General features: G+C 43.6%; 1 protein-coding gene across 1 annotated transcript in view; it reads right to left on the reverse strand.

The window, feature by feature from the left end:
• LOC105452052 overlaps positions 1 to 11436 on the reverse strand; it is a 45052-nt gene extending 33616 nt beyond the window's left edge. Inside the window, exon 1 of the mRNA XM_011692868.1 lies at positions 11037 to 11436. The gene's annotated coding sequence lies outside the window, so the exon portion shown is untranslated. The remainder of the gene's footprint in view (positions 1 to 11036) is intronic.
• Between the last annotated feature and the right edge of the window lie 6037 nt (positions 11437 to 17473).

The following is a 17473-nucleotide window of genomic DNA, read 5'->3' on the forward strand; positions in this document are numbered from 1 at the left end:
AATTGCTTTTGGTGGGCGATTCATATTCGTTTCGCGGATTCGCCCCCAACACCTTCTCGGCTTTTGCTCTTACAAGTATTAATGAGGCAATGAAAAGTCCTCTCAGATTTTCCCGAGCCGCCTCGTACGTGTGCACTCAAAATCGGCGATACGATAACCGGACGACGGCGGTTCTAAGGGCTCATTTCACAAGCCGTTGGAGCATAAATTGTCTCGTCGTCGATCGCTTCTCCTCGAGGGAACCACGACGATCCCCGGCGTATATGTAAAGAGAATCTCCTTGATCCAACGACGTGCAATTCAATAGGTCACTTCCTGATGAAAAAAAAAGAAAGAAAAGGCTAGTCAAGCGGCTTCGCAGCCGGCGATCGGGAGAAAGGCGAATCTCTCCGCCTGTCGCACATAAATCTTCATTTCGGCGATCAGAGAAGTCGAACTCGGACGCCCGTAACCCCGTGTCCGCGCGCGCGCGGGTCGACCGGTCGCGATTTTCGTGGTCTCGACGCGATCGCGGCACATGCCGGCGATACCGAAGGCGCGCGCGATCCTTCTTCATTCCCTTCCGATCCCGTTCTCTCTCCGTGCGCTGGAAGGCAAAAGGACCGCGACGCGTGAGACGGGTATACGAGAGAGTACTCGCGGCGCGAAGGGCGAGGAGGGCCGGGAGAGAAGAGGAGGAAAGATCGGTCAACGAACTAACTGACCATACACCGGGGGCCCCGAGGTGTACCTCAACCTCTCGCACGCTGCCTCCGCTTTCCTCGTATTACTTCTCGGTGAATTTTTGCATACCGGTCACGGCACCTGAATTTAAAGCGTCGACCGCGGCCGGTTCGTCTCTCTTTCGCTCCTCTCTCTTTCTCGCGCGCCTCATCTTTCGCTCACCTCTCGCCGGACCCGGCGAGAAGAAAGTAGCCGATACACGATCAGGTGCGCGCGGGCGCGCGCGTTCTCGTGTTCCTTAGGAAAATAATACGGTAACCGTGTAACGCGCGTACGCGGCTACTGGCAAACTCGGACATCAATCATTTACGCGTTTCTTGAGGAAAAATTTCGAGTTAGCGCGCCTCAGCTCGCTTATTCACGATGGGATATACCGCCACCGGTCAATGATGACTACGCTTGTTTCCACAGTCGTATAATCATCGTAACGGAACGGTGTAATGCGAGGGAGGTTGTAATTTCACTCGCGTTTAACGTCGTACTTCTATAATTAATTGATTAATCGACGCGCCGCTCACCGCGAGAAAGTCTCGGCGCTTTAAAGCAACTCGGCAGCCTTCATCGCGAGAATTTATCGTCGTCACGGCTAAACTGGATTGTTAGTAATTTACTATGCAGTTAATAGCGATAAATACGTACAGATTCACGGTTAACTTGTCTCATTCACTACCGCGTATAATCTTCCTGTTCTTAATTCCTTGTTTATCTATACGAGTACTCTCCGCTGCTATCTTCTTGCACCATTCCTAAAATACTCTAGTACTCGTAGTTTCTTTTCCTTTGATCACAGTTGCGTTACGGACTTAATGTCTGATCTTTTTGTAATCCGATAAACATAAATTATAATTAATGAATTATATTAATGAATAATTAATGAATATCTATTTCGTTATCAAATCAACGTAGCAATTGATCCACGAGCGATTTGTAAACTTTACAAAGAGAACAATTGTTTTTCTAATATAAGAAGATACACGAATAGCTTAAGAAAATTGCGAAATAACTATTGCAAAAAGAAGACGCTTATAAGGCTAATTCTCAATCTGAATTGTGTTATATTTATAATGTTATTTCCATCTGCTTTTTTCTAATATCTTGCTATACCGGTCGCCTGTTTTGTACAAATAAAATGTTATAAAGAGCATAATTGATAATAATCTAAATTGTATTTTCCATCGCACTCGTTAAAAAAGGTTCGCGAGAGTCTCAACATTCAGACCAAGTTGCTGGAGAAGTTCGTATGCAATCGGGAAGTTGAATTGTTCAAATCGGTTACGCGCCGCGTAGACTGCGGGCCAGCAGCCGGGCCTGTGAGATGGTACCGCGCAATAAAATCAAATCGAACGCCGTGATTTCATCGGTTAACTTTCCGGAGCCGCACTGTTCCAAGTACGTATCTCGCGAGTTTCGACCGCAGCCCGAGAGGAAATCCGTATTACGGAGCGAGCGGTCGTCCCGTTCCCGACCGCCGTCGGAACGAAGTTCCAGATAGTCGATTCATCCGAGTATCGCTAGGACTATGGGCCACTATAGCTGGGACACCGCGGCACCGGGTTGCCCGGTGCACGATCGCACGCAAGAGATAATCGCAGTTCGGTGCGGCGCGGCGATTCGAAGGCGCGGTGCCACGAACCGTCGATCGGCCGGTCGCCCCTCGACACAGTTCTCCGTAGTGCGGTGATTTTCTTTTTTTTTTCTCTCTCTCTCTCTCTTCGGCTTAATCACACGGCGAGATCTTGAGCTCCCGCAGCTACCAATTTTCCTGCTGCGCGGACTGTATCCATGTATGCGAAGCGGCGGGAGACAAAAGAAAAATCGCGATTAACGATTTTTACGTGCACCACCGACTTTCTACGATATTCTACATGACTCCGACCGTCGAATCGTGTCCAGTCATGTTAGCGACTCCGCTTAATTGGCCCCTAACGAGACGATCCTTCGATATTTCCCCCCTCCCCCATCCTCCTTCCTCTCTCCGTCACGCGCACCTACGATGAACTCGGATAAGAGAACGGAAGATGGTAATGATATGCGTGCAGCTGAACTACGCACGTAAGTCGCCGCGAATTGCAACTCGCTGCAACGCAGCGATTCAAAGATCGTCGAATCCGAGCGTTAATGGAACTCTCCTCTCGCGTAATCTAACGCAATCTTCCGCGGTTGCCCACCGGCGAATTTTATTCCTCCCCGCTTCTTCGCGTTCAAACCGCCGACTAATCTCTAACTAAAAGCGCAGGTCCGACGCGGACATCGGGCATTCTCCTTGCAACTCGGTATATAATAGTCCCTTCGGTCGCGCGCACGTGCGTTACCGCGTGCGAGCGCATGCACGTACATGTACAGTATTATACGTACCCGTCGATGCAACTAATTCCGCCGGTGCACAATGGCCGATCATCTGGCCATTATACGGGAACTCGATTATCCCGCCGTTAGAACCGCGAGCGATGCATTCATCGATTTTTAATCGGCCGGCGGTATAGTACGTCCGACACACGATCGAACGGCGACGACGGCGGAATCGTTTAACCTTTAAGCACGTGCGCGTAACCGAGATTTCTATTTCCTACTTAAATGTTATCTGATTACCAGTCACCTGTGCGCGCCGCGGCTTTGCATCTAACAATGTGAATGCACTTCGTCGCCCGTTGAAGAAGAAGCGCGAGCCGTGCGCGCCGAGAGTTGGATATAACGAGCCGCAAAGCCTCATGCTGATTTACCGTACGTACATCAACGCCATATAATCGAGTTTTAGCGTACGCTATTAGGGCCAATTGGGACTCGAGTGCGTTTTTTTTATACGTTTTATTGTAGATATGAAAGAGCCAACGTATAACAATATAATGGAAACGAATCAAAGTATATAGAGACGAGAAATACGCTGAAAGCTGTTTCAGAGAGAGAGAGAGAGAGAGAGAGAGAGAGAGAGAGAGAAATATAGAGAAGTGAGCTCGATCAACAAAACCCGACCGATAGTGTCGATATTGTACCTACGATAGAAGGGAAACGTTTACTTTATGTCACACAGCTCGAACGTTAGCCCGTTATCGCGCAGCTCCGTGATATTCGAGGCTTTACAGCGGTATCGCTTTCCGTCAATGAAATATACGTCGGACATCGATACACCAGTTACCAGCGCAGGTTCACCGGGCTTACGGCTTACTTCTCTCTCTCTCTATTTATCTATCTATCTCTCTCTTTCTCTCTTGCCGAATTTACGGCAAAGAATGATGTGTCGCAATGCGGAGAAGAAAATATATTTTTATCGATAAAACTCAACAAACTGAGCCACCTCATTGGCTCACTGGGTCGGATTTTCTCTGTCTTTCTTCTTTCCTTTTCATTAATCTTCCTCTCCTTTCTTCGACGTTACCTTACGCGTGTGACGCAACCGTTTGAAGAAGAATCAAACGAACGATTTGCCCCGATCTTCTCTCGGCACAAGAAATAATTATGTACGAAACGCAAGACTCACTATAAACAAATTATTATTTCCGGCACGTGTTTTGCAGTAATCGAAATTGCAAATGACCGCAATGGTGCTACACCGTAATTACGGTCGGAGTTACGAGACAATATTTTTTGCCAGATACGAGAGACAGAGAGGAAGAGAGAGAGAGAGAAAGAGAGAGAGAGAGAGAGAGCGCGCGTTTTCTTGCGTCGCACGTTAAGTGCCTTCGCAGGGATGACTGATCCGTACAGTCATTTGGATTTAGCGGACTCGAGTTCACTGTACTGCGGAAACTCGGTATTACATTTTTATGCATGATATATACTTTTGCGGGCAACAGTGCAATAAGCAGTTAGATAAAAATTGAAGCGAAATCTAATTCAGGAATATTAAGTATAAAAATAAGACGTGTATGTGTTTGATGTAAGCAGGCTGAGACTCATTTTTTACGTTTTATCCTCGTGAAAAAAAGTGGCGGTTACGCAATGAGTGTTATCGTACCAAAGAGATCCTCGAAACGCGAGAAGAAGAACACTTGGAAAATAATGTGCACCGCGTTGCGTGCAATTACACATGCTGACTTTGCTCAAATTTTTGGATTTAGTGCCAAAGAAGAAAATGTATAAAAGAATCTCTTCTTTTTCTACCTTTGGCTCGCACTTTTGTGAGTTCTTCTAGACAGCCTCTAATTTTAGATTACACAAAATGCAAATGTGCTATTGGCGTGCATTGCGTCAAGACGTTTTAGCAGACTTAATGCACCTGACAGGAGTGAGAAAAAGTTGCGGCAACCGAAGCGCCGAGCTGTAATTGGTCACGACAACGTCCCATCCTATCTCATTCTTTGTCCTATCTCTCTCCCTCTTTCTCTCTCTCTCTCTCTCTCTCTCTCTTCTCTTGCGGGAAGTAATCCTCTAATTTCGTGACGCATTCCGGAGCCCAATTGCCGCATCCGCGTTATCTTATCGACGTTGGGCTGTGCCTGCAGCGGCAGCCATTGCTCAGCACGCGACGTTGGATGTCACAGGTATAATAAACTACACCAATGTTAGCTCAGGACGATACCTATTGTCGGAAGTGGTCCTCCCTCCTCCCTCGTTATTCATCGCATCAGGGGTATGACATCACGATTTCTTAATGTCTCGACAAACCAAGGATCGCGACCGCGCCCATATTTGCTATCCTGCATCGCACGGTATCCCGATCGCACACAATGTGTGTGTATGTGTGTGTGTGTGTGTGTATGCATTAGCAATATTAAACGGGGAAATTTTTGCACGCTCAGAAAACAAATGCAATTTTCCGTGGTCGCGCACGGCAAAATCAATCTAGCAAAATCAAACTAGAGCCATGAAATTATTCCATTTCGATGTCGTGGCGCGAAAAGCATCGATTATTCTATAAAGTTATTTACTTCGCCTGCACAATACCGGTATTTCATTCGATTCTACGTATAAAGCGGATTAATTACGCAGAAAAAAAATCGAGCTCGCGGTTCACGCTCGTGTAGTTACCTCCGCCTTCGCAGGGCCGGCAAACCTGTTATGATTAATGAACGAAGTTACCGTTAATTAATGTATTACTATAACGATAACGTATTAATGAACAAAATCACCGCTATTCACGTATAGCGATGGAAGCCGACGCACAATTCCGTCGTACGCACATTTGCCGCGTACGCGCGTCATGGGAAAAGCGTAGCGCTCTAAGGGGACATCAAAGGTACCCGTCATAACGATAGCTCAATCATCCCGCGATTACTTCTCGATTCGTCTAGTCATCGCGACAAGAAACTGTTACGTTACAGAGTTTATTCGATGTCATCCATATTTCATGGGGCAATCCAGAGACGTGATCGTTAGCAGAGACAGCGAACACTGGTGACGATAATACGTCGTCAGACAAACAGTTAAACCCGTCTGGAAAGATATTAATGTTCACAATTGGAAAACTTGATTATGCGTAGACAGCTTCCTCTCCAAATGAATAGATATTGAAGTAAAAGGTATTCATTTTTCAGGATTTTTTTTTATTTTCGACATTTATGCGTTATTTCACATCAACTTTCGTCTCGACTTTTTCTCTCGACTATTTCAACAATTCGCGCCTTGATGGCGATCATAAAACAGCGTCTTGATACGCGATTCCCGATTCGGCGAGATCACTCGGAATTGCGGATCTCGGACGCGTAAGTATGCGTGACACGGTGATCTAATTTCCATGTATCGCAGGCAGGCACACACGGCGGCAAGCTTATCCGCGATGCGATGCGATGCGATTTCGCGCTTCCGCGCGTATCGCTCTCTCGTCGCTACGCTCGCTCTTCGCTTCTGCCTTTTGCTTCCTTTTCGCAATCGCGGCTTTTCACGCCTTTGCGCGCGTATCGGGATCGATCCACGCCCGGCCGACCGGCCGGTATAGTCATGACTTGTGCTCACCAACTCTCTCTCGCGCGGGATCGCGAACGCAAATATGCGAAAGCCGCAAGAGCGGAGACCGGCGATTCGGTTTACGTTCGATCGAGTGCCGCAATAAATTCCGATCCGGGGTAAACGTCGACTCTCGCGATCGTTATCGGCGCCGATAACGAACGTGGTCGTGCCGAAGCTAGGAGAGATCCTAGTAAAAAGCGGTAAATCCCGAGTGTACCGTGAGTTTTTGTTTGCAAGTGAAATGTGTGGCGCACGAAACTCGTCCGACGCGATTTCGGCGCTTTCCTATTTTTTTTTTTTTTTCCCCAGCGACGTAGTCCCTGTCAATGTCCGGCGCTCTTGTTAACACGACCGAAAAATAAACGGAGCAACAAAAACGCATGCAAGCGCGTAAAATCACGCGAGCTTAAATCCTCCCTCGAAAGAGAGAGACTCTAACAGGTACGTTTTGAGAACAAAAAAAAACACATTTCTCAAGTTCATTGTGTCCGACGCGAAGGATCTGGAAACGTATCTCGGAGTGCGTTTCGCAAAATCGGGCGCATCGGCGCGAAACGCGCGAATAACAACGTACGATTTCGTCCCCGATTCGCCGTGGGAATTCGCGAGCGCGAATTAATTAAATCGCGACGAATCGCACGGACACGTTCCGATTACGCGAGCGTGTTAATGCCGATCGGCCCTGATAAGGATACCGGGATACACACGCACGTGTACGCGCGGGTTCGCAGGCTGGGAATAATTATTGCCACACTGCTCCTTTTTTCGCCCCTGCCGCCCGCTTCCATCCGGCGATTTCTTGCGTGCGCGTTTATATACGGCCGAGCAGCGGGAAACGCGGACTCGCGGTTTCTCCCATACCGCTGTAATTGCATTGGATTGGCCTAACAATTCAGGATACGTCGCGATCAACTTCGCTCTCTCTCTCTCTCTCTCTCTCTCTCTCTCTATCCTATCAGCTTTTCGTTTTTTTTTCTTCATATTTTCTATCCACTCGGTGCGAACCGGCGGTATCGGTTCGCAGATAAGTGTTTTCCTTCGGTACGGATTTAATTGTAGCGCGTATAGTTGCGAAATTCGCGCTCGCTCGCCCGTTCGTTTGTTCATGCGGCGAAACACAACAGCGGTTAAGATTTACGAGCGAAAAACGACGGCTGTGCAAAGAGCGCGCGCGCGGGCGCTCGATTTCAGCCTCTCGCGGCGCGCGGAATTGAAACGGAGAGGTGCAATTAATGGATTTCTGCGGCGGCACGCGATCGCCGTGTTTGTTACGCTCAATCGAAACACCCGCATCATTTTTAATCGAATTAATCGTGGAATATTTGTCAAGCGCCGTGAAAACTGTGTCGTAGTGAATTTTTATTTACTGCACAAACTTCATTCTCACCGTGCGCATAAAATGAAATTATGAAAGGACAACAGAGAAATTAGAGATAATCAGGTGTTAGAAGTCAATCATCAAATCAAATCACTTTTTTTTCGCATTTGTGAAGGTGCATACGTACATTCCCACATAGTAATTAACAATTTATGTTGGAAAATTCTTCGCGTCGAACATGACGAGCGTGAGAAATGTTTTTCTTTTTTGCCACGTTCGCGCGCTTACGTGTGTGTGTATGTGTGTGTCTGTAGAAATGGAGAAGCGTATCGCGTCACGTAGCCTTGCCCGCAGAAAAAAGTAGGGAACAAATCCGATCTGCGTTGCAATCGCACGGAAATACTTTCCACGGAAAACTTTCCTCCTGTGTTCGCGCGCGCAATATTTCACACGCGTCTCTGGACCGTCCGCAGGATATCCGTTTTCTCACATCGCGCCGCGAGAAGAGATGCCGGTCGACGAGGCGAAGAAGCAACGAAGGAAAGCAAGCGCGAGACGTGCCGATCGCGAAAGGCTACCGATACCAAATCCGGTTCCGTCTTTCCCGCACGTATAGACTCGGCGTTGTTCGCACGTAGGCATGTCCACATTTGTAACTCAGTCGCCTATGTAACGCAAAGAAGAATTGCTTCCTGGTCGCCTGAGAGGTAACATATAACAATATTGACTCGAGAGTTCAACGTTCCACGTGAAACTCTCGCTTGCTCTTACGCGCGGCCCTTCGGTATGCACATTCGCGTAAATAATTACGACTCGAGTGAGTAATCGCGCTTTAAAGTTAGAGAGAGAGAGAGAGAGGCTTTCGATCGTGTTTGAAGTTAAGAAACTCGCGAGATAAAATATAGAGACGGATGCGATCTACGGAAAACGTAACATTTAAACCCATAAAATTCGTTCGCTCGGGATCTCGTGTTTTATAATTTAAAATTCTTGCATCCGTTTTATCTTGAAGCATTGATGGTATAATATAACGTAAAAGTTTAGAGTTTCCGTGATAAGGGCGTATCGAGGAGCGCAGTCACTTCATGAAGTGATTACCCTCATTCTAACGGAGGCTGATCCTCAATCTCACGCCAAGTTTCCTCGTAACGCGACGCGGTTTCGCCGGCGCGGGGGATGAAAGAAACATCTCTTCGTCTCTTTCAGTGCACCTGTGCACAATCATCTTCACGGGCGCCGGCGCGCGATGGCGGTCGTTAGTTCCCCGTTAACGCACGCTTCGTTATCCTCGTTAGCGGAAAGTACGCCCGACCCCGCGCGCGCGCGCGCGCGCGCGTGAATGCAGATTTTGCCAGTCTCTAACGAGCTCGACGGACCGGATACCTTCGATTCCGTGATGCTCCGGTACTCCCGCCCGCGCGCGGGTGGAAGTAATTCCGGCGGAGCCAGATGCTCGCAAAGGCACCGTCGAAATCTTCACCGTCGATAAAACATCTTTGTGAATTGCGCGCTCGTGAATTCGGAGGAGAATAAATGAAATCCGTCCGCTTTCCCGAGAAGATGAATTGGCTACGCTCGAATAGTCATCTTTGAAGCAACCTCATTATTCAAAATTCTAATTCAGCGCGAGTACGGTGAAAAAAAAAGTGGAATATTCATATCTTCGAAGACTCGACTCGGGATTCTGTTTGGCACGTGAAGACACGAGAATCTGAGATATGGAGCAATCTGCTGACGTATGCAAACGCACGAGAGAGACACGGGGTAGCCGAGAGATTAAGGATTCGAATGCTTACATATGACGTCACGTCAGCTGGAACGTCTTTGTGCAAATTGCTTTTGCACCCATCCCGGGTACGAGGAGCTCAGACAGGATTGGGGAGGAGGGGGAGGGGGGATGACGGACGAAGTCGATGTCATCGAATTTCCTTACCTATCGCAAACGGATACGTTTGTTTCTACGCAATCCATATACAGACACACATAGGTTTTTCTCCTTAAGATCTAAGATACTCAGAATTTAACCACGAGTGTCTCGCGCGGAAACGATTGCGCGCTCTCATTTTCGAAACTCGTTTCTTCCGTTCGTGGCGACATGTCATTTTCTTCGTGTCTCTCAACTCGACTGGATGCAAACAATTAATAGATAACGCATGTGATTAAAAGAACACGGATTCGCACGTAAAATTTAGCATCTTCTTTAAAGTCTTTACGTAATAAAATATGTAAAAACTTTTACGCGCATCACTAAATTATTTTTTATTATTAGAGAAGTAGAATCAGCGGCATGGATAAATAATTAACAGGTATTAATTATTAATCCAATATACTCATTGCACATTTTCGTACATTTGTGTATAACATATTTGTGGCTTCCGTACGTGATACTGCAATGTTCGTGGTATTTATTAATATATGAATTGTATGCCGATTAAAGCGTTCGTTAATTGCCGCTATAAATTGTAATATTTATTACATTTGACCACATGTTTATATTTTGTTACATGTTGTAACTGAACCGTTCTAATTAGTCTAATTATTACATGTAGCAATTCTTCGACAAATTTCATTTTAAATCACTTCACGTCACACGTTAATAAATTGCGTTAATGAGGAAACGTGAAAATAATAACAAATCAAAAATAATCCATCGAAAACGTAACTCTTTGATTGAAATTGTTTTTAACAAATAACCCAAGGCGCTACTCCGAAAATATGAGTAATTAACGTTTTAACGTAACACAATATATGTGCATAATAATAGCTAGCTTTTATCCTTTTCTAATATTTTTTTCCACTGACTTCAAAATCTCATAACAATTCACAATTTTTTCATCATTCTTCATTTTTTTGTGGCAGCATAGTTTTAAAATATGTAACAGCGCGCGTATTACACAGTGCAATATGAAGACCTTCAATTTTTTTATTTTGAAAATTGTTACTTGTTTAAAGGGACGCCGTATTTGCGTCGAGGAAATTACGAACAAAATTTGTTTCCAGAGCATATCAAAGTTAAAGCATGTTCAGCATAAAGAATACCGTCAGTCTTACTTACTACAATTAAAGCGTGACGGAAAATGAAAATAGTTTTGTTAATTAACGTAATACTCACGGTTGGCTAATCGCGATGCTTGAATTCTTGCCTCTGGAGTAGAGCGTTTCTTGACAGACGACGTGGAAGACTCCTCAAATTCGATAATGACGCATAGTAACTCTCACTCGTAGCGGAAGAGAAACGGGGAAAGGGCGATCCGCGAATGCACCGTTACTCGCGTGAGACACGCACCCTCTCTTGGTCCACCCTCCTTGCGATTTCGCGACTTCTCACTCTCTATCGAGAGAGACACGCGCACCTCGAAATCTCGCTCTCGTATATCGGGCCGTATCTCGGAGCTGAGGCTCGTGCGCGATGTGGCAGTGGATAAACACTCCGACACAGGTGGACTCCCCTCCTTCACACTCCGGCGAGATGGAGAACGGCGACGAACCGACGGTCGCGAAGGGTGGCGGTCGACTGAGGCGCCTCGACGTCGTGCATTCGCTCGGTGCACCTCCCGCGCTCGCGGCAGGCGGCTGCGGTCGCCCCGATCGCCGTGCGGTCGTCCGTGGACACACGCGTGCCTGCCTGCGTGGCCGTCGTGCGTGTATTACAGCGTATGGCGAGGGAGTACAGACTATGCAGACCTCGTCGGAGAGCGGCGGACTGGCTTGCACAATTACTACTCCGTCGCCGCGTCCGACGTTTGCGAATCTCTCAGCGAGTTTTCTGCACTTCGACGAAGTTGCTTGCGTTTCCTTGAAACATCCTGGGCAGGTGTCAGGAAGCTGTCGCTCTGTACAACTCCTGCGATTTACTCGCAATTAAACATGCGTGTTACCACAGTTATAACTCTCATCCTCCGTTTCCCTCCGGCGACAAGTCGAATTTAGGACGCGAATCCGCTTGCGCGAATCCAGCTGCTTTGTCTAAGCGAAATTTGTTATTTAGCCAGAAGGTATTTGCCTTCCATTGTTCGTCAACTGTGTGACGTAATGCGATAAAAGGATATTTGTAGACCACTTTGGCTTTCTTATGGCTGTCTGTGCGTCGCATTTAGGTATATCTTGAGTAGTCGGGGAATATACCTATACAATGCTTTTTGAAATTGAGGTCAATGTGTCCGCGTCGTGACTGCGTAAAATGTAAAATACCGGCGAAACAGGTACACGTTGCAATTTACAAAAGAATATGACATATTGTGAGATACTTGTTTTATAAGTTGTTTTTATCACTGATTTATATATTCGCTCATATAAGTGAATAAGTGCCTTTTCTAAAGAACTTTATACAAAGAAACATTTTCAGCACGATTTGGCTTTCCCGAGCGAGTTCCGCTGCACGCGAGCTCTGAAAACATCTTTTATCTTCTTTCTTTTATAACCCACAGTGAAACGTACAGTAAAAAGCCATGAATAGAGCTAATAAAAGCCGTTTCCGCGGCGATTCTTGTTATTAAACGAAATAATTATTGAACACAAAGAGAGAACGAAGGACATTAACGACTAAAACGTGTGACCGTTTACTTGCTCGTATACAGGGTGATCTGGAAATCGCTTTTTGTGAACAAATTTCTGAAGCCAATAGTCTGACAAATTGGAGTTTCTTTACGTGTATCACGCAAAAATTTTTTTCGTAATTTTAATTATAAATTAAGCTTTAAACAATGATGAGAAACAATAAGTCTTAAATTTTAATTATATTTTATATTTGAATAGCCATTCTTTGTACACATATATGAAATTTAAAAAATTCAGTCAACGTCACAATTTATCTTGTAATTTAGAACGCGGGGATCTCAACTTTCTATCTCCATGGATCATGGAATTTTTTCTCTCAATTTCCGCTGGTTTTTGTCGATTATTGGTGTCGAAAGTGATGGAAAAATTTCGACTTTGCAAGATATTCGGTGGTATGCATCGCTACCTTCAAAATAAGAGAAAAACGCGAGGGAAAAATTGAAATAAATAGAATTTCCACTGCACTCTGTTTCTATGAGATTAACATTTCGATTAGCTAAATGATGCAAGAGTGCATCCCGCGTAATTTAGGCGACAAATCCTCTGTCCTTTATGGAAGCTTTCGTTTTCGATCGTAAATCCATCCGAAAATTTACGAGACCGTGCACATCCGTCGAATTGCGCCCGTTTTGATTTTCCCCCCATCGATAAATCACAGTTATCCGTGTGTATTGTGGATTTGATGTGCTGTTAAGCGGTCCCGTATTTTAGGCATTAAGCGGTTCAAGATTTGTGGAATACGAAGCGAAGGGATTTGCAGGATGGAGGATTCATTCTCTAATGGAAAACGAGACAAACTGTAATTGCAAATGTATGCCATACGTTTTATATTTTATTAATCTATCGTTAAAGTACATTACAGTGAATGGGTTCTATGACATTAAAAATTATTTTGATGTAATTTTTAACTTATATTCTTCATTATTGACTTCATACGGCGTATAACATTTAAATTGAAAATTTATGTAATGCGACAGAGACAATTTTTTTTATTTTGCCAGACCGTACACACAAACACAAATAGAATTGTTAAGCAATATTTTTTAACCATATCGTGTTCCACTGGTTGCGACATTAGTTGTCAATTGTGACATATGAAAATAAAATCGCGAACGTCATTTGTCAACGTCACGGCGATCATAAAATACGAGTACTTATCCGCGCTGGTCGCGAATGGCGAATAATTCGCGAATATCCGTATTTCCGTTCTCTCAACCCTTTCGTCGCCGTCGCAAGTTTTTGCATTTCTGACTAGCGCGCGAGCCGGATGCCCGGTAACAATAACGCCTTTAATTATCGCACGCAATTAAAATCGTTTCCGCGCGCGAACCCGCGTTTGCACGCTGCCCGGTACCGAATGTCGCGCGTTAACGAAGAACATTGAAAAAATGCGAGGTTTAAATTAAAATCGTCTAATTGTATATTGATGGATCTAAAATTTATTTTCATGTACAAAAGAACGATGTTACTCTATATCTTTAAAAACGAAAATTATCTTTCGAATTTTTGTTTTAAATTTTAATTTGCAAAAAAAATAAATGTAATGATTCTAATGTGCTGAAATTTTCTAAATTATTATTAAAATTTTTTTCTTTTGTGTACTGCTATGTTAACTGTTCTCTTATTCATGGAAAAATGTACGGCTACGGCATTCTCCAACGGATGCGAAATGACAGAATTAGCAAGTATAATGAATGAAATTTTGTAATTGGAGATAGAAAGAGCGCGAGAAAGAAATTGTGGCGAAAAGGTAATAAAAGCTCGTGCAAGAAAGACGTAAATTCAACCAGTGTGCAACACGGTAGCAAAAATATACGAAGAAAATGTAATATTTCTTCAGAACCCTCGTTTTACGTATAGAGGTGTTAGATTTCCAATGTCAGTATACCTGAACCTGAACCTGAACCTTTGTGACACGCAACAGAGCAACATAACAATTTTAACAAATTTAAATGTAAAGACATAGGTACCATTGAAATTAGATTAATGCACTAACAATTTCTAGAACAAACACAAAATCTACGGGGAAAGAGGAAAGGAGGAATTTCTTTATGTCAGAATCACATTTAAAAAAAAAGTAAAATAGATAGAATTGAATATCAAAATTATAAAATATATTATCAAAAAGTTACGAATTTTTTCTATAAGAAGAATGTTATCTTTTCTTATTACGAAATATCTGTCTTTAGAGGATACAAGTAAAAAAGGACTATGACATAATTTCTTAGCCGGTTCTGCAACCATTATGCGAGCAGTAGAGGATAACCGCTCGTTGTTTCTGTACCACGGATGCGTGTCGAAGAAAATTCGCTTCTTCGCGTTGCAAGACGCCTCCCTTTGACGTGCGTACGCGTCGTAATTTCTGATGCTTCGCGGTTAATCTGGCGTGGCCGTAATATACGCGCGGCGGACGAGTAACTGAAAGATGAGATATATTCTACCGTGCGCGAGTGCGGGGATGCGGCCCGTAATAACGCCGTAAACGCCGTGAAAGCATCGTCCGACAACTCAATACGTTTCCATCGAGTTCATCTTCCGCGCCCCTCCCCGTCGCGCTCCGAAGCTATCGTGGTGGTGCGTCTGCAATCAAGAGCTTAGATCTGTTGGAGTCTTCTTATCGGTTTTCGCTACCCGACCCGGTCGCCACTTGTCTACATCGTGCAGCCGGTCGAACGATTCACCGCGGACAAAGTTACGTTCGCCTACAGATAAGTGATGGTTCGCAGCCGCGTCAGTGCGTTAATTGCGTTTAGGGTTTGCGCGCAGTATGAGCGATTTGCTAGGTAAATCCCCTAGGGTTTTACTAATTGGAGTTAAACCATGCGTGAGCATTAGTAACGGCGTTTCTCAACCGGTATACACGAAGGAAATCAATCAAGCGACATGCATCCAAATTGACCTGTGACCTCATCATAATTAATATCGCATAGTTTTATGCAATAACACTAGAACCGCGGCTGCCACTTTTGATCCATCTGATAGGTTTTTTTTCCACTGTCGTTGACTATAGCTATGCGTAGACTGAATTAATACTAATAAAAGTGTAGTAATTATGGTAATTACCACTTTGTCCACCTATCAAAAAATCACAAAAGAATAATATGGGTCGTAAATAACTCATCGGTTCTAAGGGAGAGCTAAATCGCCACGGTTCTGGCATTAAGAATCTATACGAGAATTTCATTTATAAGAAGTCGCGATAAATCTCTCGCCGTTCGGCTTTTATCGATATCTAAATCGTCTACTTTTTTACCTGCGGCACAACTTTTGGGAAAAACACTTTAACACAAAAGATAACGAGATAATGAACTTCAAAAAAGAACATTATTTTGAGGAACATTATCGTTCCAGGAACGAGATATCTATGGCTAATCGACTTAAATGACTTTGTTTTCACTGTATATGTAATCTCGCAAAGATGACTAATCTGCATAGTCATTTGGGTTTAGCAAATCCACAGATCTGAGCGCAATATTACGTGCATTACGTTATGTATATCCATATACGTACGCTTCTGTGAGCAATAATGTAATAAACATTTGAAAAACACGAGAAGCGTAAAAATAAAACTAAGAACATAAGATCATATATGCATGCTTGATGAAATGGAATAGCGAAAGTTAAATTTCAATTTTTATTTATATTCTTTAATTAAGAAAAAAAATTGCCATAATAAGAATCGACTTGAATTCATTTCAATACCGTGACGGTGCTTTTACCAAGATTAAAGATATCGGGGTGAATCAAATAAAAAACTGTCTCGTGACGCTTTCTTTCATCGATGACGAGAAGCAAAAGGAAATGAGGAAACTCGGAGGGAGCCGGTGAGTGATCGAGGAAGTAAACGGGGAAATCTGCCTCCCAACGGGCACCGCGAGCACTGCTTTCTCAGCCGTAATATTGGAAGTTTACGAGGTTTGCCTGTAATCGAATCTCGTTGTACGGCCACAGAAGGCCTTTGGCAATTTGCTTGAGGGCCGACGCAATGTCGACGACGTGTCACGGAAATGCGAGCCTTACCAGAAATAACGCGCGATATATTGTAGTTCGACGGCGTTTTAAAAAGACAAGGATTTGGAACAAACGTTCAAGGGGGGGAAAATCATAGAGTCAGGTGAAGAAAAAAATTTATCTGGCATGTTTTATCCTCATGATTTCTATCACTAAATTTAAAGAAAAAAATTTTTGTTAATTTTTAATTAGATCACAATTAAATTACGGCTATTTGAACGGCAAGAAACAAAAAAAATGATAAAATGATTTTCCAATTATTATACACCATAATTACACTATACCTGATACGCCCGTACAGTTAAATTGAAACTGATACTTAAGTCACAATCTAACCGAGTGTTTGTACCTGATGTAGTTAAGTTTCGAAGTACAAGATAATGAGCGGAACGTACGATGGTTGCATTACTCTCGACTTGTGCCGGCTAATTAGTTTATATGTGCATCAAGGAACTAATTAACCGTTCCAAATAGACTTTCGTTTACGATCAATTTCCGCTGCGAGGTACAATGACCAGTTGAAATATATTATTGGCAGTATCTTTTGTTAGAGGTGTAGCTGCGAGAAAGTTGCATTAATTTGTCTAAAATTGAAATTATCGAGATGAGTTTTTATCGCTCAGCGACAATTTTGAACTTTACTAAATTCTTAGTACAAAGTAATTAGTAAAACAATAGAAAGCAGTTAGTGAAGCAATCAATTTAATAGTTAATCTTTTTTTTTCTATTTTTTTGAACTTACGAACTTTTGTCTTTCCGGACAAAGCTTTCTTCTTTTTTTATTCTTTTCTTTATAGTTCTTATCTGTTTTGTACAAAATAAAATAAAATAAAAATAAAAAATAAAAATATATATATAAAAAAAAGAAATATAATCTAACATATGTCTTATATCAGTATCTTTAAAGCAGCTTTTATCTATCTTATCTTATATGTCAACAATATCTTTAAAACGGTTTCTTTATATAATCAATGACGTAAT

The sequence above is a fragment of the Wasmannia auropunctata genome, unplaced genomic scaffold, assembly GCF_000956235.1.
Source record: "Wasmannia auropunctata unplaced genomic scaffold, wasmannia.A_1.0 LD336106.1, whole genome shotgun sequence".
NCBI lineage: Eukaryota > Metazoa > Arthropoda > Insecta > Hymenoptera > Formicidae > Wasmannia > Wasmannia auropunctata.